This window comes from Dreissena polymorpha, chromosome 8, assembly GCF_020536995.1.
Source record: "Dreissena polymorpha isolate Duluth1 chromosome 8, UMN_Dpol_1.0, whole genome shotgun sequence".
NCBI lineage: Eukaryota > Metazoa > Mollusca > Bivalvia > Myida > Dreissenidae > Dreissena > Dreissena polymorpha.
The window spans coordinates 99,435,599-99,459,822 of NC_068362.1; positions in this window are offsets into that span (position 1 = coordinate 99,435,599).

Sequence of the window (24,224 nt, forward strand, 5' to 3'; positions counted from 1 at the left end):
AATGTTAATCAAAATCGTGATACATTGGACGATATTTTGTTGTTTTTCTTGACATTTTAAAAGAAACATATGCCATCATTAAACAACATCCATAAAGTGTAACGAAGTAACATGTGTATCCTAGCAAGAATGTATAAATATGTACCCCTCATGAAATACTGTTAAAGGTATATTAGTTGGAACGCTTTATATGCAGTTAACCGTGCTGTAACCTTTATAATGTTTTTGATAGGCATTCATCCGTTGAACTGTGGGTATTTAAATGCTCTTCTCTTGATATAAACCTGTCATAATTCTGCTATTGTACTGTTCATTTATAACATTCAAAGGGTTTAGTGTTGCTACTGTACTGATCCTTTTACTCTACTTATGTTCGTCCATGATTGCAATGTTCTGTTCCCTGATAATGACATTCAACTTTTAAATTGACACTATCCATCTCAAATTAATATTTTTCTTATGTTCTCTTGTATTGACGTTCTAACTACTGCTTTTGTACTGGGCCCTTGTACCAACATTCCACACTTAAACTGCACATTTTACTACTAATTTTAACTAATAATCAAATATGTTACTGCTGCTTTTATAATATGTATTTCCCCAAAACCGTGTTACTCTTTCTATTGTACTGTTCCGTCACACTATTATAAAATTATTTAACTGTTGATTGTCCCCTTCTAATCAATTATTTGTTACATACGCAAGTGCTTAACTGCTGAAAAGCGTGTATAGGTTATTTATATTTGTTGAATTAGAATGCGTTTTAAATGTTTTGCATGATTTTTACATTCGAAATTGTTGAAATACACGTTTATGTTAACAACGGCTGCGAATGCGACATACAATTTCCGGATGTTTTTTCTCTGCACGAAATGTGATATTCCAACATAAGATCGTATTTGTTGTTTGCTTGTCTCTGTACAACCACAATGGCATGTATGCCATATGTAATATTTAACAAGTTTCAATTCTTGGGAACGTTACAGGTGATGGGATAATAATACATTTTTTTATAAAGAAACCAAAAATAATTATTCCGTTGTTTTTTGCTTGTTTATTGTCATGGTTATTGGTGCATATTTCCTGTTAGGATACAATGGTGTTATGTTGTTGAACAATATTTAGGATCCTATTTGAAGTTTTATATACATATTTCTATTTACACGTTATATGATATTATATATAATTGTTATGTGATAAATTGTAGGGTAATTAAACAGTACATCGTTGACACTATAACCCGAAAATCACTGAAATGTTAAATATGTAAAATATACTTTTTTCCACTATTTAAATTAAAGTTTTGTTACCATCTCAGCTTTTTAAAATGTAACAATATTTTTTTTAACAAATATTAAGTTGATAGTTGTAATTGTATATCTTATCGGCATAGTTAATTATGTGCATCTTTTTATAGTGTATATTTATACGTTTAGCTGAGTGCTTGTTATATGTTTCCTTAAAAGTTTACAAAATTGTCAAATAAATATTGGGCGGTGTGAAAAAAATAACAGCAAACTGAAGAGCAAAATTTCAATACTCGAATGTGAAATGAAGCAGTCAAGATTTGACAGGCGTGCTTCATAAAAAGGCAATATCTACAACTGATGGTATTTTTGTACAGATTAAATTAACATAAACATGAGCAACATAGACACATCAAACTATAAACGTCTATGTTTAATTGGTATTACTAGCCGCAATGCTATGTTTTGGAAAGAGTGTTATTCGCAACTACATTGCCGTTTTTGTGGATTTTTCAGTATACATACAACATTTACTGTTTGCGGAGTTTACTGCCCAATTATATCATCTTAACTTCCCATTAAGTATTTTCATTCATATTGCTAGAGTAAAATTGACAATTGAGTATTGGTTGAAAATTGATAAATCTCATAATCGATCATTAAGTGGAACATAGTATTATAATTCTTTTTTTGTGTGTATTGATATATATGTTTTTGTGTTTTAAAATCATGCTTTGAGTTGTGTTTTGCGTTTCTATGTAATCAAACGTTTTTGTTTAAACACTGCCATCGGACTTTTCCAATGATCTACACACAGTGACTATTCAAAAGTACAACTGTAGATTGTGGTGATTGTGAAAGGTACGAATACATGTAGCTCATAGTACTGCCATGTGTATTATAATGAACTTTTGATACATATCAGATTATGTTATCAGGTGTCAAATAAAAATATAGAAGAAAAAAGGGTGTTGTGTATCCATCACTACGAAACCATCCACGACCCTTTATTAATCTGACATTAACCATACCATTGTTGAATGCGAACGGACAGTAAATTATATGACGGATTTATAAATAAAATTCATAAAAAGACATACTTTTTAATGACAGTGTAGCCAGTAGGTCATTTCAAGAAACTGTTTAAAACATGTATTCATTTTAACAATCAGAAGGTTTTTATAAGTTACACTGTTAGTAACTGATGGTGTATGAGATAAACACCCCCAGTAATTTCATACCATACGAGAGCGTATGAAAGTACTGATGGTGCATATCCCATACACTATCAGTTACTAAACGTGTGTATATATAAACTCGGGGTGTATGGAAATTACTCTGGGTGTATCGAAAATACACCATGGGCACATGAGCGCTCTAAGCCTTTCGGATTAGGTCAATTTTTTTGTAGTAGGCGAGATATCATAATAATATTTATGTGCTTATTTCGTTAGGCAAATACATATCAAATGTAATGTTGCATACCACTGCATTGCGTTAACCACCACAAGTTCGGAAAACGAGTTTTTTTTACGAATATAATACTTTTACATATTTTTACAATAAAAAATATGTTTTTGCTCAATAAAAAAAATTCTAAAACATTAAACGCGTTAAATGTATCTTGTCTTGCAAGTGATAAGTATCTACATGGCATACCATAAAGCGGAAAACGCAAATTCAAACAAAACAACACGCAATAATGGCTTCGGAGGCCCGTCGTTGTTCTCATGAATATGTCGCTCTTCTGACGATGCCCGAAGCTAGTCTAAAGTTCGCTTGATAATTTTCGGATACCGTTGCGAGAAATAAACATGAAATAAATTGTCGCACAAAAAATAAAAACGAACATTTTTTTCTCGTTTAAGCTATGTTACCATACCACATATCATTGAAATTGTGGCTTTTGCTTTAAGGAACACGGTTTATTGGTTAAAGTTACATGACCACTCAATATCAACGAAAATTTCGTACACATTTTCGTAAAATAAACTTTACCAATTAAAAATCAGTGTTCCTGATGGCAATTGCCGAAATTTCAACGCCAGATCACAAAGATATTTCGTACATATTTTCCTACAATAACCGGAGCATTCGTCTTTTTATTAGGATCGGAGATAGTGATCGTGTGCCGTATGAATAGATATCGTTGCAGGAAATTAAAATGATCCGTAAAACTAAATTATGTCGTATGAAAGAATCTGCACTAAAACTAAATTTAGATTCACATCGTACATGCATGATATACGTGCTAGCGAATTCGACTGAACAGACATTTTCGATTTCAGAACTGAAGTGGTATTATGGGCATCTTACAGTTTATAGGTGTCTTTCGCAACCGTTGTTTTTTTTTGGTGTTTTCACTTCATTTACACTTATATTTGTTAATGCAGCATCAATATACTAAAAAAATATCCCAAAAAGAGAAAAATATGAATTTGAATATCAACCGTACTTTCGTTTTGACAACTGCCAACAGAAATGATTCGATGTACGATGTGAATCTAAATTTAGTTTTTGTGCAGATTCGTTCAAACGAAACACGAACACTAACTCCGATCCTAATAAAGGGACATTTCCGCTCGGCTTAGAGGACTGTGTAGTCACTTAAAATATCGAATATAATATATATTTAAAAAAATGGTTGCAAGATGAGTTGCAGATAATTGGTCAGTAACCACATTTTAACAAACTCTTTTGACCTGTTGATTCTTTTCAGCTCAATTCAACAGTAAAAATGCGCCTACTATCACTTCAAAGTCTCTATAACGCTCAAAATCAACGAAAAGTTCATTAAGTATTAAGTAGCGTGATGCGGCGTCTCACCAGGGTCTGCGCTGTTTGCTTAAAGGTATTTTTGTAAGAAATATTCTAAATATACAAATAAATATACTCGACATTCCTAATTTTCGAAATCAAAATGATCTAATTTAGAAGGATGGGAGAGTCCACTAGGCATAAATGGGTTAAGGTTTGAGTGTACTCTAGGCGTATGTGCACTGCATGCGTGCATCACACGGGCTTTACCGTGTGACAGGTAAAATTGGTTGAATTTAAATATATTGGTACATTCTTGTTTGTAGAACTTATTATATATGGTCAAATATTTTAAATGAAGCAAATGCACGTGTTACACGTAAATGCCGTCTCAACTCACCTAACATTTTGGCAAGGTAACTGAAGTTCCGACAAGCAATTGTATCTTAATATTTTAACTCAAACACATAAGCGTGTTGTTATTGACCTATGATTTATTGGAACGGGCATAATATACCGTCTTCCTGCATACAAATTGTGTTTATCAAAACAAACGTTTTATGCATGATGAAAGCGCACTAACGAAAACACGCGCATCCCCACCCCCCCCCCCCCCCCCCACACACACACACGCATTCTTATACGAACAACGAACGCACACACGCGCAATTACAAGCGCAAAAAGACGCACACGTTAACATACATATGGTATATATATCCGACTTTAAATATCTTTCACGGATCGAACGATTCGAAATCGATAATGCACTAACGTTCTATTAAATAATGTAAAGAATGCGGGCCTTCTAAGATCAACATAAAACTGTTTTTAGCTTACATTGCTATAATTTTTTGTATAGTTTGTTGTCGGAGTTCGCTTAGTATTTTTACATATACCTATTGCAGTACATCTTTAAATACAAGTTAACTGTACGTCCCTTAGCGACTCTCCGGAGATGACCTCAGCACTTCGCCGTGTACGGTCATTTAAATTGACATAATGCTAAACAAGTGCTTCGAGTGAAAATTAAATTGGGACATCACACATTGAAGAAAAGAGATCAATCAAAATGTTTGCGAAAAATCTGCGTCGTTTCATGGACTCACGAAAGAAGCTTTATGGGACCAACCAATGACGTGTGTGACGTTCTTGTAGCTTTCTATTTTTATACAGTGCCGAATGGTAGATTCCTCAGGTTTTGATGGCCCCGTAATCTATATACTACGGAATCCGGATAGTGCCATCTATAATCTCGCCCTTCTTTCATCAAGGTCGACACACGACACACGAAGCGATACAAGATATTTTACGCGACAGTCACGGTCACGCACGATATTTTGCGCAACAGTCGCGGCGAGCCAAGATATTTTGCGCGACTGTCGCGGCGACGCACGATATATTTAACAAGATATATGGCCCTTGTGTAGGTAGCTCAAAAGGCGATATATCGTGTTAAATATATCGTGAGTCGCCGAGACTGTCGCGTAAAATATCGTGTATCGCTTGGTGTGTCGTGTGTCGCCCTTGATGAAAGAAGGGCGAGATTATAGATGGCACTATCCGGATTCCGTAATATACTGCTGTTGATGTTTTCGAGATAGAAAAGTGCCTTGCGAAAATGTTTTAATAATGTTCTATGCAATGCTTAAAATGTTTTCAACACTTTAATGAGTGTGTAACAATTTTCATAAGATTTTCTGCCTGATATCTAAACCTGTAACAACAAAATCTCAGAAAAGGAGATATTTGTTGATATACAATACTGACGGGAAGACCAATTTAATAGAGGGTACGAACAAGGTCAGAGAAATATCGGACGGACCCAAATGACAAAACACAAGAACCTCGAATAACATATATAGGCATAAATGCAACACACAGTAAGCTAAAAATTTAAGTACTAACATTGCGATTAAAGGGGCTCAACAATGACAAGTATAGAATTCGCTATTATATTGAGTTGTCTCTAATGGTTCGTAAGCGCTCAAGTTACGAACACAAAAATAATACTGTATCTGTAGGCCTAACAGATAAATCGAAAATAATCATACTCTATAGAAACGTTAAACACATATGGTTATAACAATTCAATAGGTATTTTATTGAACTTAACACATTCACATTTTAGAAGAACATGTTAAAATTAAATATATATGAAGATAAGCATCGTGTAACATTTTCCATACAGAATAATGCAATTGTTGAGGCACAGTATTTACAATTATTCAAACATTTCCATCAAAACTGGTATTTAATGTTACAATTAACTTTAACACTAATTCTTAAAATATATTATCACCAGCACACTTGAAAATGTATTTTAAATTATGACTATTACGGGACCAGAAGTACATCGAACTTACGTGTAAGAAGCAATCACTTAAAGCCCAATATCTCCCACGAATCTTTTCATCTGTTATATTATTATATTCACAAGACACCTCTATCAACTAAAAGCTATGCATGTATTTTATTTGCAAAACAAAAAAAAAAACTAATAAATTAGAATACTATTCTTCTCATGACAAAATGAAACTTAGGTGGTTTTAACCCTTTCAGTGCGGGAACCGAATTTTGAAGGCCTTTGCAAACAGTTTGGATCCAGATGAGACGCCACAGAACGTGGCGTCTCATCAGGATCCAAACTGTTTGCTATTTTGATAGTATTCTTTGAAAAAAAAATCGAAGAAAATGCTAATTTTAGAAATTCAGCAGACGACATTTTAGCAGAAGACAAATTTCCCAGCATGCAAAGGGTTAAACAACATAGATAAGATACTCACGTGTTGTTCAACCTGGTCGACTTTAAATTAAAATAGACTTACCCTGCTATCAAATCCTAATTCCTAATATCTATGTCTTGATATGTATATATACTGCCCCCAAAACAATCTATACCCATAAGCGGAATGGGCTAAATCACAGGTGGTTAGCGTGTTGCTATGATACCAAATAGTGAAAACATCATTTTGAATGATAAATAATCATTATCAAATATATATAACAAGGTATCCAACTTAAAATAACCCGAAAACAGGATGCATCGCTTTGAACAGCCATAACTTCATCAATTCAATGGAGTATCGTATATTTGAGTATAGAGACTACATCTTTTCACTGTTCGATTGAGCTGAGAAGAATTAAAGGTCAAAAGAGTTAGTTAAAATGTGGCTACTGACAAACTGTCTGCAACTCATCTTGCTACCAGTTGTTTATTAAAAATACATTTTACATACGATATTTTACATGACTCACCCAGTCCTCTAAGCCGAAATGATCCGTAAAACAAAAGTGTGTCTTTGTGTCGTATGAACGAATCTGCACTAAAACTAAATTTAGGTTCACATCTTACATGCATGATAAATTGTCAAACGAAAGTACGGTTGATATTCAAATGCATTAGTTTTCTCTTTCCGGGATATTGTTTTAGTATGTTGATGCTTCATTAACAATTATAAGTGTATATGAAGTGCAAACACAAAAAATAAACAACTGTTGCGATAGACACCCAGCAGCGTAGCCAGTTTTCAGTAAATGTTACGCACAAATGGGTGAGGGTGTGAGAGAGTGTGAGAGGGGTAGCCCCCCTCCCGCTGGTGTGGGTTCGGGAAAAAAAAATCATAACTTAAATTGTAGGCGCAAAAGGTGTTTTTGAGAGGATATTGGGCACTTATTCTTACATCCTGTGTTTTGTCTGAAAAGTGCTTTCACTTGTTGTGACAGACCAAGAAGTCATGAGACGTAATAAACTAATTAATGATAATAGTATGTTCAAACTTTATTTATGCTATTTGACTTTGTGGATTAATAGTATGTTCAAACTTTATTTATGCTATTTGACTTTGTGAATTAATTTATCTTATTTATCAAATGACAGACATTGTTCGTTACAGTCATTTAGCTTGACCTGTGTATAAATCTACTATTTCACTTGTCATGAAAGATAAGTACCAAACGCCTTTTCCTCTTTTGTGCAAATAGGTCAACAACTATTCGCATTCATTTCCCTATCCCTTTGAACGTCCATGAAACCAAGTCCAGACAAGCGTTCAGTAGTCACAGTTGACCTCAAGTAGGTTTTAAGGCGTCTCATGGCTGAGGCAGTTGATATTTGCAACAAAAGCAACAGGTGGAAGCACCTAGCAACCTTAGGATACAAGTCTTCCGGTAGAGCGAGCAGCGTGGTTTCCAGAGAAGGCATAGATGGAATCTGTGTCTGTTTACAGCGGAATTTCCAACGCTGACATTCTCTATGTAATGTTTCCATGTAAACGTCAAGGTCCGCATGTGCTGCCGAGGAGATTTCATTTGTTCGTTTATCATTGAGGTCTTTGACACGATCTGGTAATAGGTACGGTATGGCCTATCTTTCATTTCCTTGTAAAAGCCGTTGTTGCAGCCCTGAAAGTAAATGGTATGCCAATGGTAAAAAAATATTGAACATCCAGTAGTCAAATGCCGGTGCATCAAGGCGGTTCTGCTGTCGCCATGCGCGTGGAAATGCAGGTTTTACATCAACGGCTTTTTTTCTAACAAAGCCTGTCATACACGGGGATCGTTGCGTTCTACCTCCATCTGTGTTTTTACGACCGCATCTTGCAGAGGATCGCATGAAGACGCCTGAAGTTGTTTTGAGAGCGGCAATAATGAAACTAAACTGTGTAATAGCTGCTTTATAAGCGCCAGCCTTTGCATTATTCTGTGGGGTTAAATCTTCAATTGTGCGCACAACCGTTTCAAATGAAGCCTTGAATGTGAAAAGGGTATCGATCGGCCCTGCCGCCTACCGGGTCGGAAGGAAGGGCAGCTCTCATATTATGAACTTGATAATAGTTAGTAAAGTAAACTTACCTTTCTTGATAAATAGTGTAATGACTCAAAGTAGTATCGTAAATTATTGCTCTGATTTGTCAGACTTGAGGAGATCTTAAATTATCACGGACATTAAGTTTAACCTCCTTAGGCCATAGCCTGACACTTTTAAGCCTCTTTTGGCCATGTTTACAGTTTATTTTTTTCTGAATGATGTTACGCACGTGCGTAAGTGCGCTGGCTACGCCCCTGGACACCTTTATACTAACTGTAAGATGTCCATTATATCACTTTAAAAACTCTATAACGCTCAAAATCAACGAAAATTCCATAAAGTATTTAGTTAAATAAAGTTAACACCTAAACAACCAGTGTTCCTTACAGGAATAACCACAATTTCAACGTTAGATGTGGTATGATTACATAGATTTTTGTAGATACAAAATGCTCGTTTTTATTAATTTGTTACACAAATAATTCCATTTTAATTTCCCGCGCATATATGTATTCATACGACACACGAACACCCTGTTAGTGTTCATGTGTCGTATGAATAGATATCGTTGCGGAAAATTACAATGGAATTAAAGTGATATTATGGGCATCTAACAGTTAATAGGTGTCTATCGCAACCGTTGTTTATTTTTGGTGTTTTCACTTCATATACTAGTATACTTATATTTGTTAAAGGGATCTTTTCACGTTTTGGTAAATCGACAAAATTGAAAAAAGTTGTTTCAGATTCGATAATTTTCGTTTTAGTAATGATATTTGTGAGGAAACAGTACTGAACATTTACCATGGTCTAATATAGCCATTATATGCATCATTTGACGATTTTAAAACCTAAAAATTAAAAAGCGTTGCAACGCGAAACGATTGAATAATTTGGAGAGTTCTGTTGTTGTCGTTAAATTTTGTGACACTACGAAGATTGCTTTTATAAGGTATAAAATACGTCACCTATGTATACTGAGCAGAATAGTCGAGAGGGTAACAGCGTTTTTACTTCAGGACCTCGGCAGGACTCCAGGGGTCACTGGTTCGAAACCTGCTCCGGCAAAGTTTTTTTCCTTTTTTTAATTTTATTTTTTACTGCAGCTTTTACGATCAAATGTTTACATTTATCAATAGAAAGCATATAATGAATAACTTCAGAACAATCCAAAATCTGTGAAAAGGCCCCTTTAATGCAGCATAAACATACTAAAACAATATCCCGAAAAGAGAACAATAATGCATTTGAATATCAATCGTACTTTTATGGCAAGCGGTTCAACGCATAATCCCAAGAAACAAGGTTTCTCATGAGAATCTAGATTCTGAGAACCTATGTTCTCATGAGAACCTAGGTTTTCAAATGAGAACCTATGTTCTCATGAGAACCTAGGTTTTTAAATGACAACCTAGGTTCTTGTGAAAACCTAGGATACCAAACGAGAACTTAAGTTCTCAGAATGAGAACCTAGGTTCTCATGAGAACCTAGGTTCTCATGAGAACCTAAGTTCTATGTGTCTATGAGAACCTAGGTTCTCATGAAAAACCTAGTTTCTCATGAGAACCTAGGTTCTCAAGTGTAAACTAAGGTTTTCAAATGAGAACCTAGGTTCTCATAAGAAACCTGGTTTCTTGGGATTTCATAAACCTAGTTTATCATGAGAACCTAGGTTCTCATGAGAACCTAGGTTCTCATGAGAAACCTAGTTTCTTGGGATTATGCGTCGAACCGCTTGCCATAATTAACCTCCAGTTGTCTCCCATTGCTTGGTACACGCTGGCGGCATATGTGTAGAATGATAAGCAATAGACGTGAAACAGTGAATGTTACTCCCCAAGAACATTTTTTTAACAATGTTCAGACAATGCTAAGTAATATTCAACGAACCCTGTAGGAAACTTCTATAGGAATGAAATTAGTAAAGTAATCAGTCGACATTGTTCTGAACACGTTAATAAAAAATTAAACTGTTTATGAAATACATCTTTAATTGTAAATATTATTTTGAGACTAAAAATTGAAACAAATTCAGATCAATCGTTACATAATACATTGCTTCAGTATTAAATGAGTTTCAGATATTCAGTCACCTTGTTCGGGCCTCAAACGACTGTACGGTACAGTTTTCTATTTTAAGTATGTCTGTGATAAAGTAAGCATGTGTAATAATGTATTATTCAATCGTAAGATATCGGCAACACTGAGAGAAAAACTTATGCACTAAAACTTTGCAAACATATTTCAATAACTTGAGATATCTGCAAAAATAAAGTTCTTAACGGCGTGTTTTCATTCTGTCCAGCCCGTGTGCAATCATATGTGAATCCCATCGATCCTGCGCCCTAAATAATATGTGTCCCGTATTCCAAACGAGCAAGTTAACGCCGTCCGACGCGTGATTCTGAAACCTAGGTTCTCATGAGAACCTAGGTTCTTAGAGAAACTATGGTTCCCAAATGAAAACCACGGATATGGCAAGCAGTTCGACGCATAATCCCAAGAAACTAGGTTTTTCATGAGAACCTATGTTCTCATTCTGAGAACCTAGGTTCTCATAAGAACCTAGGTTTTCAAATAAGAACCTAGATTCTCATGAGAACCTAGGCTTTCAAATGAGAACCTAGGTTCTCATGAAAACCTAGGTTCTCATTTGAAAACTTGGGTTCTTGAAGCGATGTGCAATCTTCAAGCGAGAACCTAGGTTCTCATTCTGAGAACCTAGGTTCTCACGAGAAACCTAGTTTCTTGGGATTATGCGTCGAACCGCTTGCCATATACTTTCGTTTGACAACTGATCAAGAATGTACAATTTGAACCTTAATTTTGTTTTACGGATCATTTCGGCTTACAGGACTGGGTGAGTCACGTAAGAATAACATGGCCGCAAGTGAGCGGGGCAGTTTTTCTTATTTGGCTATAGAGAAACCTTGTTAACACACAAGAAGTCACAATTTATGCCCAATCATCATGAAAGTTGGTCAAAACATTGGTTTTATTGATATCTCGGACGAGTTCGAAAATGGTCCAGATCGGTGAAAAAAACATGGCCGCCAGTGGACGGGGCATTTTTCTCGATATGTTATAGTGAAAACATGTGAACACTCTGGAAGTCACATTTTTGGCCCAATGTTCATGTAATATGGTCAGAACATTTGTTTCCCTCTAGAAGTCACATATTTTGCCAAATCATCATGAAACTTGGTGAAAAGATTGGTTTTATATATATCTTAGATGAGTTCGCAAATGGTCCCGATCGGTTAAAAAACATGGCCGCCAGGGGGGGGGGCATTTTTCCTTATGGGACTAGAGAGAAACCTTGTGATGGAACACTATAGAAGTCACATTTTTTGCCTAATCATCGTGAAACTTAGTCAATACATTGGTTTTATTGATTTCTCACACAAGTTGGAAAATGGCTCAGATTGGTGAAACACACTTTTTAGCTCACCTGATTGCTAAGGTGAGGTTTTAGGATTGGTCTTTGTCCGCCGTCCGTCCGTCCACATTTGGTTCGTAAACACTCTAGCATTCACACTCTTCTCAAGCATTCTTTATGAAAGTTGCTAAAAGATCTCAGTCAAGTTTGATAATGAGCAAAATCACATAATTAATGCCATAATTATTGCCCTTAGATTGTCCAAATTTTCATTATATTATACAAAATCCTTATTACACTAGAGGTCACAATTTTGTTTCAGATTTTATGAATCTTGGTCAAAATATTTATTTTTGTAAGCAAAGTTTGATGTTTGGTTAGAGGGGTCAACTTAAAATATAGGTCACCAGGTCAAATCTTACAAAAACAAAAACACTCCATACGCCAGAGTTTTGGTTCAATAATGATGAAACTTGACCAGGATGTTTGTCTGGACAATATCTAGGTCAAGTTAGACGTTAGGTAAAGATTGAATTAACCAACTCCTCTCAGGTGAGCGAACAAGAGCCATCTAGGCCCTCTTGTTATTATATTTCATTATCGTTATTAATATTTTTCATTTTTTGTTATAAATTTTATTCAATATGCAATATTATTATTATTGTTCATTGCTCATTATTGTAATGTTATTTTTTATTGTTCAGCAAGAGATAAAACAGCCTTTTAGAGTATTATATATTGTAATTATTGTGCAGTGCTCATTAATGTAATGCTATTTTTCATTCTTAAGCTAGAGTTAAACAGCCTTTTAATTGTTAAGTATAATATTTTTAACAAATTTATTGCACATAATCATAATATTTTGCTAATGTATTTTTTGCATTGAATTAATTATTTTCAAACCTGAAATAGTTTGCAGTTATTGTATCTCTGATAGCCTGTCCGTAAGGGTTACCATCAAGCTGTAAAATTGGTGGAGGTTAGTTTAAACCTATTTATTTCAGCTCGATTGCATCGGAAGGCTTATAAAAACGCTCTCGGGTCCGTTTCCTGGGCCTAGAACCAGTACTTGGTGTCTTTGGGGGAGATCTAAAGAACGCTCCCACGGTTGGGATCGAACCCGTGACCTCCCGGTCGTTAGGCGGACACCATATCCATTACACCACGGCAACCTTACAATATTGTATGGTGGAGGTTGAGGGTCTTCCTCCTCTGGGAATGCCTCCCTCTCACTCCATGCCTTGGCTAGATTGTGCAACACTACACATGCGCTAATTAGTCCCCTACCGGTTTCACCGGAGGGGACTAACGGTTTGCGCTCTGTGTGTCCGTTAGTCTGTGAGTCTGTCACACTTTTCTGGATCCTGTAATAACTTTTAAAGTTCTTTATATTTTTTCATGAAACTTGTAACATGGATAGATGGCAATAGGGCTGCAACGGGTACCCGAAATATCCGATGATATCGGATCCAACTTCAGATTCGCGGGTACGGATTCACCCCTGGAAATTTCGGTTCCGAATATTTATTTTCCTAGTTGTATGTAACCAGGCGCTGTTTTCACGAGTATTGTTTTTATAGAGACTGGTTCTGTTTAAAAGATAAAATATACGTATAATAGTCGATATTTATTGACATGTGACAGTCAAATAGTAGATCATTCGAGATCCTTCGGCTTTTATTGTCTAAGAGTGTCATTGGACATTCCGTAATGAGCGCCGAAAGCAAGACTTAGTCAAAATCATGGAGGATTTACATATTACAAATGCAATTCCTAATGACAATAAGTAAGTTTTCAATCCCTTTTGTTTTTCTGAGTTGTATTAAAAACAACGGTAGTGGATCCAGTGTGGCTGGAATGTTATTTAGGTAAATTTTGCATTATAACGCGACCTGTCAAATTGTGTTCCTGCATCATGTACTGTCTTGAAAGCATCTTTCGTTATATACTAGTGTTTAAATGCTATCTTGTGATGCAAGGAACGTTTATTCCCAGTGAGAGAATCTTCTCCACAGCAGGAGACCTCGTCAGTGCTCATTGGGCTTGCCTGGACCCGGACAATGTTGATATGTTAATTTTTGTGAAAACAAACATCAAACTGCATGAACAGTGAAAAGTGTATGTTAACAAGCAAACTATTTAGTGATTAAGTGTTGAAGTTTCGTTTTATTCTGTTAACAATGTTAAACGAGAAATTTGTTATGTTTTTGGTTAATAAATGTTTAATGTTTTTAGTCAAATTATACTTCTAAAACATTAATTTCTTTAATTTACACAGAATTGCTCATTTCCTTTTATCTGAGGGATCCGAACACATTTTTGGATTCGTTGCAGCCCTAGATGGCAATATGGACATTATGCACGTCATTTCATTTTGTTCCTACGACAAAAATTCTGGTTGCTATGGCAACAAAGAGACTAAAATACTGCTGAAAATGGTGGTTTTCTGGATCCTGCGATAACTTTAAAAGTTCTTAATATTTTCTTTTATGAAACTTGAAACATGGATAGATTGTAATATCGACATTATGCGAGTCATTTCATTTTATTCCTACGCCAAAAATTCTGGTTGCTATGGCAACAAATAAAAAAGATATTCTGACAATGGTGGAATTTCTGACAATGGTGGGCCGGTAGGGGACTTTTATTGCTTGGCAATAGTCTTGTTAGTTTTGATACTTTGACTGGCTTCATTGAGAACCTAAATGTTTAGAAAACATAATTTAACATTTTGAAATTAAAATACGTTAATATAGTGCATATGTAAGGTATTTAATGATAAACATAAATGTTATGGTGCTTATTGACACATTGCTACTTAATGAATACATCTCCATATGAAGAACATGAAACCTCCACTTTAAAGCGAGATTATCTTTTACACATTTTACATAAATTCATTAATATTTGACAAAATCGTATATACTCGCTTTAATACACTGAATGCTCTTTCAATTACATTTCTCGTCTTCACATGGGCGTCATTGTACATCTGTTGCTGTGGGGATCCTGGTGTAAATATTCTATAGTTACAATATTTATTTCAAACATTAACATCAAAATGAACCTAGACATGTTTTATAAGAAAAGATTCAGTATAATGTAAAGACCAGTAAATAGATAAGGTGTTTAGCAGAGATGCACTCACCAGGATGCAGGTAAGGCGTCATGAGAAACTTCCTGCATGGGTAGGCACTGTCCCCCAACAATTCCATCTTCCAAACCTTTGAACAGAACAATTTAACAACAAATACCGAATGATCCACTTATTAATTTTCATAATTTATTTTCACATCCATTTTGTTACAATAACCTTTTATAAGTATAAATTTATAAATAAGAAACCGGAACATGCACAAAAATAAATGAAATCGCAGTAAAAGTTAATCAATCCATTTTAGAATATGCACTTACCATGATGATGGGTTTCCAAATAATCAGAGAGTGCTGAGGTTCTTAATACATGCGCATCATGAGTATTTCCAGGCCATGTGGTATTTATGCTGGTGAATACACATGAAATATGATTAAATAAAATGTATGCAATTAAAATCTAGACGTTCCGGTATACTAAATCATTCAAACAGAATGATACATCTTATTATTAAAATGTAGCAAGAAAGAAATTCTTTGTATTGAGAATTCCCTGTCTAGTGCCTCTATAACACAATGGATCAGACTATATTTAAACCATGAAACAGACTGTATACATCCTTCAATCAGAGTCTCGACAATCCTCGTGGATCAACCGAGTTGTAGCACTCGTCAGGCTTGTTGATTAAAAGTAAGTTCCCAGCACTATACTTAGAGCAAACACTATTACTTAACGAAAGTGTAGCGAGCGGACGCGTGGATGTAGCGATTTTTGACAACTCAAAGATTTTAACGCGTTTTGTATGCAATGTAAAAAATAGACGCCGGCATTGAAACTCAATTCTGTGAAGTCATTCTACTTTGGAAAGTTTGTGCTTTTTGTAAAGAACAGTACAATCAATGAGAGCGCTTACTTTCTGTTGTTGTGTGTACGACTGCCACAAACCTGGGAAGGATTCTTCGATCACACTCTTAATGTCTCGGAGGATAGGATCTCGTATCGCCACCAAGCCGGAACATCCGAGGACCATGTGTTGGGATGTCTCAGGAGACTCGCAGCACACTCTGCATGTGTCATCGACCTTGTTTTTACTCAAGGATGCCCGATCACTTTGTAGAACGTACTTGCCACACATAAACTTGAGTTTGAGTACTTGCCGGTTGGCATCGTATGGAGAAACCGTCTGTTGTTGAGTCTGTTGTTGTAGAAGAGGATGTGGTTTTCCTGGCTTCACCATGTTCATGTTAAGATTTTGTAAAGTTTTCATTGTTTTTGATTCAGCTATTGCCTGTTGTAAACATATATTGTCTTATTAATTGTTCTCTTCCAGTAGTGCTTTTCATGTTGCAGACTCGAGCAAATCTTCTGGATCGCCAAGTTCGTACAGACAGAATAACTTACGGATGTCTACAAACCAACTAACGCTCTAGTTACCCTTCACAGCCAACTATCTAACAGCTATACGACGTTCCACTGCACTTTCATTTTGTAGACACACATTGTTATAAATGATTAAAACTCTCTTGTGTACCTGTATTTTTACTGGCAGGAGACCACTTATTGAGTAGATTGCAATGTCAGGTGTACTACTAGGTAACACAAGTAGTTGCGTGAGTATTCGTTTATGAAAGGTTTCGAGTTTATCTATTTGTGTTTTTTTAGGTAAGATAACTTCTAGTTCATATAACAGAATGGGAATGATATGCATTTTTAAAATATGTAGAATTGATAGGACGTCCAAACCACCAGCACCATAGAATCCTGACGACATAAAGCTATATACTGTTCTTCTTGCCTTTTGAATATTGTTATCAACATTTTGTTCCGCTGAAAAACTGAAATTGTGAGATCGTTTCAAACCTAGATGAGTACTGGTATTAGTGTTTGTAATTTTAATTCATATATTTCAAAATCTTATTCGACTATTTCCTTTTTAGAACTTGTGACCACTTTGAGAGCTTCCGTCTTTTTAGGCTGTAAAATTAATCTTTCATAGTTGGCAAATGTTTCGGCCATACTTATAAGAACTGATGTTTCTCCTGTTTTTTTTTAGAATTCAACGTAACATCGTCTGCACATGCACTAGTGTTACACCTGACATCACCTATAACACATCCTTCTTCCGCCGTCTCTAAACGTTTCAGCAGAGGATTGACGTAAATCTTGTATAGGTCAGTACTGGTGGTCCCTCCTTGTCTTACACCTTGTAGAACCTCAAAAAGGTCTGATCTTGAATTTGCCCATTTTACAACACTAGTTGACTGCTTATGAATACTGTTTGTCAAATGTCTATCATTAACGCCAGAGTGGTATAACCTGCGTAGTAGGTGATGATGATTCACAACATCGAAAGCGGCTTTTGCGTCGAGGAACACAAGATCAATGTCCTCTACGTTATCTTTATACTCGCGGGAAACCTCCTCGACTATCAACGCTGCGTGAAGTGGTGAGGTTTTGGCAGTGAACCCCCGCTGGACAGCACTCTGGTTTTTCAAGAGTTGGAACAATTCGTTGTTTTAAAACTATTTCAAGAATCTTTTCTGTAACAGGTAGCACGGTAATTCCTCGGAAGTTACTAGCTTCATTCCTAGAACCCTTATTTTTGTATACCGTCGTAACGCTACCAATTTTCAGACACTCCGGCACGTATCCCGATGACATGATAGAATTTAAGAGTTTCAAACACATTTTTTAAAATAGGGCCTCCATTAAGAACACATGCAATAGATAACCCTTGGTTGTCGGATGCTTTCCCGCGATTTATTCTCCGTATTGCCTTTTGAAGTTCCTCAAGAGTAATTGGCTGTATTTCTGTTTCAAAAACCATATCGCTGATGAGGTTACACTCTTTGATTACTGTTTTGTGATATTCATTATCAAAATTTGGATCGTTTGAATGTTCTGCTAGCGCTTTGAAATGCTTCTTGAAACCATCAGCTACCTTCTCGACTCCTGTAAAAATTTCACCATTTACATTTAAATCTTCAATGAAACAATTCTTGTTCTTTCTATTCTTATTGATAAGTTTGGGAAATATTTTAGGATCTTGGGCTCTAGAATTCACAATTTTGTCACGGTCTTGAATTGTTCTTCTGGCTTGCTCACAGCGGATTGAGCTACGAAAGAGTATATTTGTGGTCTTGACATTATAGAGTTACTGATTATTCGGATCTTGCGGTTTGCCTTCTGAGGTCCATTTCTTATACGCTTCACGTTTGTTTCGGAAGAGCGTTTCCAATGTCTTGCGTCCAGACTTTGAGTTTAGGTTTGAAATTCATATGTTTAATTTCGGTTGAGTGTAGTTTCATAGTGTTTTTCATAACTGTAATTATGTTCTGAGCAAAAACTTCAATATCGTGATTATTTTTAAGTTGATTTGGATCTAGCATTAATACACCTGTTCTCATGTCTTCTGCAAATGATTCCTGATTGATTTTGTCCCATTTAACTTTGACTTTTTCTCAGATCTCTTAACTTTCTTTTTCATAGGAATTAGATTATCAACTTTCACCGATATTTGAACTGGATGATGATCAGATACATAAGAGTTGAGTTGGTGCAATAAAATTTTCCCCGTAGACTTACTGTTTGTATGTCTGAATTTCACAAAAAAGTAATCTAGTTCGCTGACTTCCCTGCCAAGAGAGTTTATGAAAGTTTTTCCACTGCAGTCATATTTCAAATTCAGTTCATCTATCAAATGTTTAATGTAAGCTGTTCGTTTCATAACTGGACCGTTCACTGACAAATCAACGTTCTGGTCACCTCCTATAAAAATGTCATGTGAGATCTGATATTGAAGAATTATTTCTCTTAAGATGTCAACACATTCAAGAAATTCTCAGTTTTTAGTCCACCTGTCGTTGGGAGATATGCAGCTACTATCAAATATTTTGTATGTTCTAATACTAGCTCCAAACACTGCAGTCTCTCATTTCCGTCGGGTAGCACTGTAACCAAATGATTAATTTCTCTTCTCCATAAAATTGCTACTCCGGCGTGGCCCCTGTGACGTTGTCAAGGAGGTACCGGGTTGTAGAGATCACTGCATTTTCCTGCTGAACAGGTATTACTTCCTATTTCATTGAAGAGATAATGTTCATATTCATAAAGCCATGTTTCTAATAACAATACAAGTTGAGCAGTTCTAAATAGTTCATTGATGCACATAACACTAGTTTTAACATTTTTGCAGTTGTATGCGACCAAATTTATTGTGTCTAATTTATTGTCTTCATTGCGCGCTATCGTTTTGGTTGAGGTCCTGCCGCTCGCCTAAAAAATGATCCTTGTCTTTGGATTGCCCTTTTGTTAGGTCAAACATTTGGCTGACAATAGATTTGTCTGTATCAGACAGTTCAACAGGTTAACTATCAGGTTGTTCACTCTTGTCAGTATCACATGGTTTGATAGTTACAATATCAGGGTCAGTGTTACTAGATTTCAGCTTTAAGTCCTTTTCAATAGCTTTATGATCGACTTTTACAGATTTGTTTTGTGGTTTAGGTACTATATTTCCATAGTTATTTAGGTTATGGTGATCTGCCTTTAACAGTGTCAGACGTGAATTACTCTTGTTGCAGTTTGTTTTATACTGAGTGTTGCATGGCATTTGTACGAACGAGATTTTAGTATAGGTCGTCCCTGCATCACAGCGTGGAGCTGGTTCCTTGGAAAAGCCATAAATCCTTCTGGGAGTTTGACGTCACCTTTCCCCTTCATCACGCTGTCTGTTGACTGAGGCACACCAGTATGAGTTCGCCCATCTACTCGACCTGTGATGTTATTATTATTCATTGCATTTGAGTATATTGTATTATCATTAAATTTCGGGTTTGGAATAGTTTCTTGAGGAATCTTCTGTTTCTCAATGTTTGTTTAATATCGTGACCTGGGCCTATTGCGCTAATTGTTCTCACTGCGTCCATTTGGTATTTTGTCACAAAACAACTGCCATTAAAAGGGGTGACAGCTTTTAATGCCCCCATTGTGAATAAATTTCTATTCAGCTATTTTCCGTTAGTAAATACACTTTATCTAGACCTCTAAATACAGTTATCACAGTTCATATTTCTTTTTTATGAAGACCAGTTGTGTTTAAAGGGGCCTTTTCACGTTTTGGCAAATTGACAAAATTGAAAAAAGTTGTTTCAGATTCGCAAATTTTCGTTTTAGTTATGATATTTGTGAGGAAACAGTAAAGCTGAACATTTACCATGCTCTAATATATCCATTATATGCATCTTTAGATGATTTAAAAACCTGAAAATTATAAAGCGTTGCAACGCGAAACGATTGAATAATTTGGACATTTCTATTGTTGTCGTTTAATTTTGTGAAACTACGCAGATTGCTTATATAAAGAATAAAATACGTTTGTCATACGTATTTGGCAGGATGGCCGAGCGGTCTAATTGGTTTTTACTCCAGGACTCCGAGGTCACTGGTTCGCGCCCTGCTGAGGTTAACTTTTTTTCTTTTTTAAAATTGTATTCTTGATTTTTTACTAGAGCTTCTTAAATCCAATGTTTACATTTATCAATATAAAGCATTTAATTACGAACTTCAAAATAAGTCAAAATCTGTGATAAGGCCCCTTGAAACCATTCTTTTCAATACAGTTTATCCACGAAATATATCTAAAACAACACGTATTTAATATAAAATAACACATACTCACAAAAACATATATCTATTATTATAAACACATCCCAGGGCCTCGCCATGACGTCATCAAAATCAATAAATTCTGTGTGACGCAGCCTTCGATGTACATGAATGTTTAAAGGTACGTAACTCCATTATTATTATCTGACAACCAACGTATTCACTCGTTACTTGTTAAACAAAACATAAATCATAAAGCATATATCAAGTTTAGTTATTGTCTTATGATTTTTAATGAAAGATATGCCTTTTAAGTTTAAGATGCACGAAGTTATAGGTTTAGTTGCTATGTAAATAAATGGATTTATACAATAAAGGAATACTCAAACTTGAAGGTAAGAACTAAAATTTCGTTTTGTGTAACAATTAATAAATACCTCGATGATCGCACTTTGCCAATACATTAACACTGTGATAGTGCTTTCTGTTCACGTATTGCTCCTCGTGTTCATGGGGAGCAATGATGCGAACGTGTGTTCCGTCGATCGCCGCAATTACAGACGGAAAAACAGCGATTTTGAAAAAATTCTGTTTCATAATTGATTTCTTTCTGTCCGTCGTCGGGAATTTGATTGTTTGGTCTTTCAGGTCACACAGTTCGTCCGTTACTCTGGTCATGACCCTTGAAACCGTGGCAATGTCCACCCAAAAAGTATCCCCTATTAATAGCAAAAAAATTCCGGAAGCAAAAAATCTCAATGTTATCAATATTTGCTGCCTCGGTGTCAAGGGATGATTCCGTCCCGTTGGTCTCTCAAGTTATGTCCGATCAGTCTTTCTATGCGGTCGATATTGTCAGGTGTAAATCTAAATCGTCGACGTATTTCTTAAGGGTCGTCAGTCTCCGTAAATCTGTCATTTCGTCGAAATTGTCATGGTCGTCTAGCGTTCGATATGTCAATGTCAGCCATTTTGTCAGCGCGTTCTTCATTCGGACAAAGATAACCGAAGTCAAATACATTGACTAAATCTTATCCAAAACTTATCCAAAACGCGCGCCTGTTCGGATAACTATATTTTTATACAATCGCTAACCAAAAAATATATATTCTAAAATTGAAGATAACCAAAAGTTATCGGCTGGATAAGAGTTATCTATATTTATACAGTTGGCTGCTGCTGAATATTTTTATTTATGTTATTATTTCTTGCATAACAATACAATACACTAATACGAAGTTTATTAAAACATGGAAAAAAACGACGTACAGTCTCGAGTTCTTACCCAAAAGAAAGGATCATTTTCAATTGAAAATTGTTGGTGATGTCTTCGTATAGATTTCAATAAAACCTCGCGTATATTGATAAGAATGTTGCTCCGGAAATGTTTATACATTTTAATAATTCGTTTTGTAATGACATTTTTGAACTAGAAAGTAAATTGTTTGCTATTTACAACGCACGTGTGCATTTAAGCTGTTATGGTACCAATTTAATTTAGTGTGACGTTTTTAATCAAAGAAAACACACCTTAAGCCACCATTACTTGTTCTAACGAAATCTTAGTAAACTTGTTATCTTTATAATACACATGAGGGAGAGTGAGAGAGTTCGCACAGCGACACTTTCCGTATTAATTGGATTTTTGTTAAGAATAGACTTCATTTAACGAACAATGCCATAAACGCGGAAAGTGTCGTCCTGATTAGCATGTGCGGACTTTATTACCCCCACGCTTTTTTTTTTAAAGCGTTGGGATATTGTGGTTATCTCCGCCGTCCATCTGTCTGTCCGTCCGTCCTGGCCATCTCCATCTACCCTATAAGCACTATAGCCTTGAAACTTACACACATGGTAGCTATGAGCATATGTGCGACTCTGCACAGTCACTTTTTGGAATTTTTCTGACCACTAGGTCAAAAGTTATAGGGGTTAGGGTGGGGCCGCGTCAGAGATTTTCACTCATTTTTTATTTGATGTGCTTAACATTGGCCATAACTTTTGAAATACTGAAGATAGCAACTTGATATTTGGCATGCATGTGTACCTCATGGAGCTGCACATTTTGAGTGGTAAAAGGTCAAGGTCATCCTTCAAGGTCAAAGGTCAAAAAACAAATTTAAGGGAAGTAATCATCTTTTAAGGGAGGTAATTAATGGACAAGCCAAATGATTTTTTTTAATAAATCAAAGCGGCGCAGTAGGGGGGGCATTGTGTTTCTGACAAACACATCTCTTGTTGTATGTTGTTTTACATTAATTTCTCGGCGTTTTTCCTGTTTATTAATGTGATATTATGGGCATTTTTCACTGTTGAATTGAGCTGAAAGAATTTACAGGTAAAAAAAGTTAGTTCAAATGTGGTTACTGACCAATTATCTGCAACTCAGCTTGCTACCAGTTGTTTATAAAATATACTTTATATTCGATATTTTAAGTGACTGGTGAGTCCTGTAAGCCGAAATGATCCGTAAAACAAAATTGTGTCTTTGTGCCGTATGAACGAATCTGCACTCAAACTAAATTTCGTATCACATCGTACATCATGATCAGTTGTCAAACGAAAGTACGGTTGATATTCGAATGCATTATTTTTCTCTTTCCGGGATATTGTTTTAGTATGTTGATGCTGCATTAAAAAATGTAAGTGTATATGAAGTGAAAACACCAAAAATAAACAACGGTTGCGATAGACACCTATAAACTGTTAGATACCCATAATATCATTTTAAGTTAGTACCGTAAATCGGCACCATTCCCAATGCAACCATTTTTTAACCAGGTTTCCCGAAATAAAAAACTGGTTATTAGATTGGCGAATGTCGACGTACGGGCTGGCGGGCTTAACAAGCTTGTCCGGGCCATAACTTTGTCGTTCTTTGTGAGATTTCAAATATTTACTTTTTGATAAATTGAGCAAGCAGACCATCTTTGAACAAGAGAATTCCTGTGTTCTTTGCAGTTTATTCTCAAATCTGGTAATTCCTTTTGAAAGGTCTGCGCTACTGAACTTTTGCAAGACACATGTATGTGAAGTGGAATAGCAGTTGTTCCAAATAGAGATTATTATCTAGCATGGTTTGGTAGATAGTTGAAATTTAAAATGTAATTTTAATTTAATTTGTTGCAGACATTACTTGGATGAATAATTTTGCTGTTAAAGCACGTCTTGATTATTCAATATATTACATGTATGCTATTGATGTCACATAACATGCACAATCCTTGATTGTTCAGATGTTGTTTTTTAATGTCTATTAAACATGATATTAGATACAATTATGATATTAAAGGTATTAATCAATGCTACATAGCAGCGTTTACTTTTGATT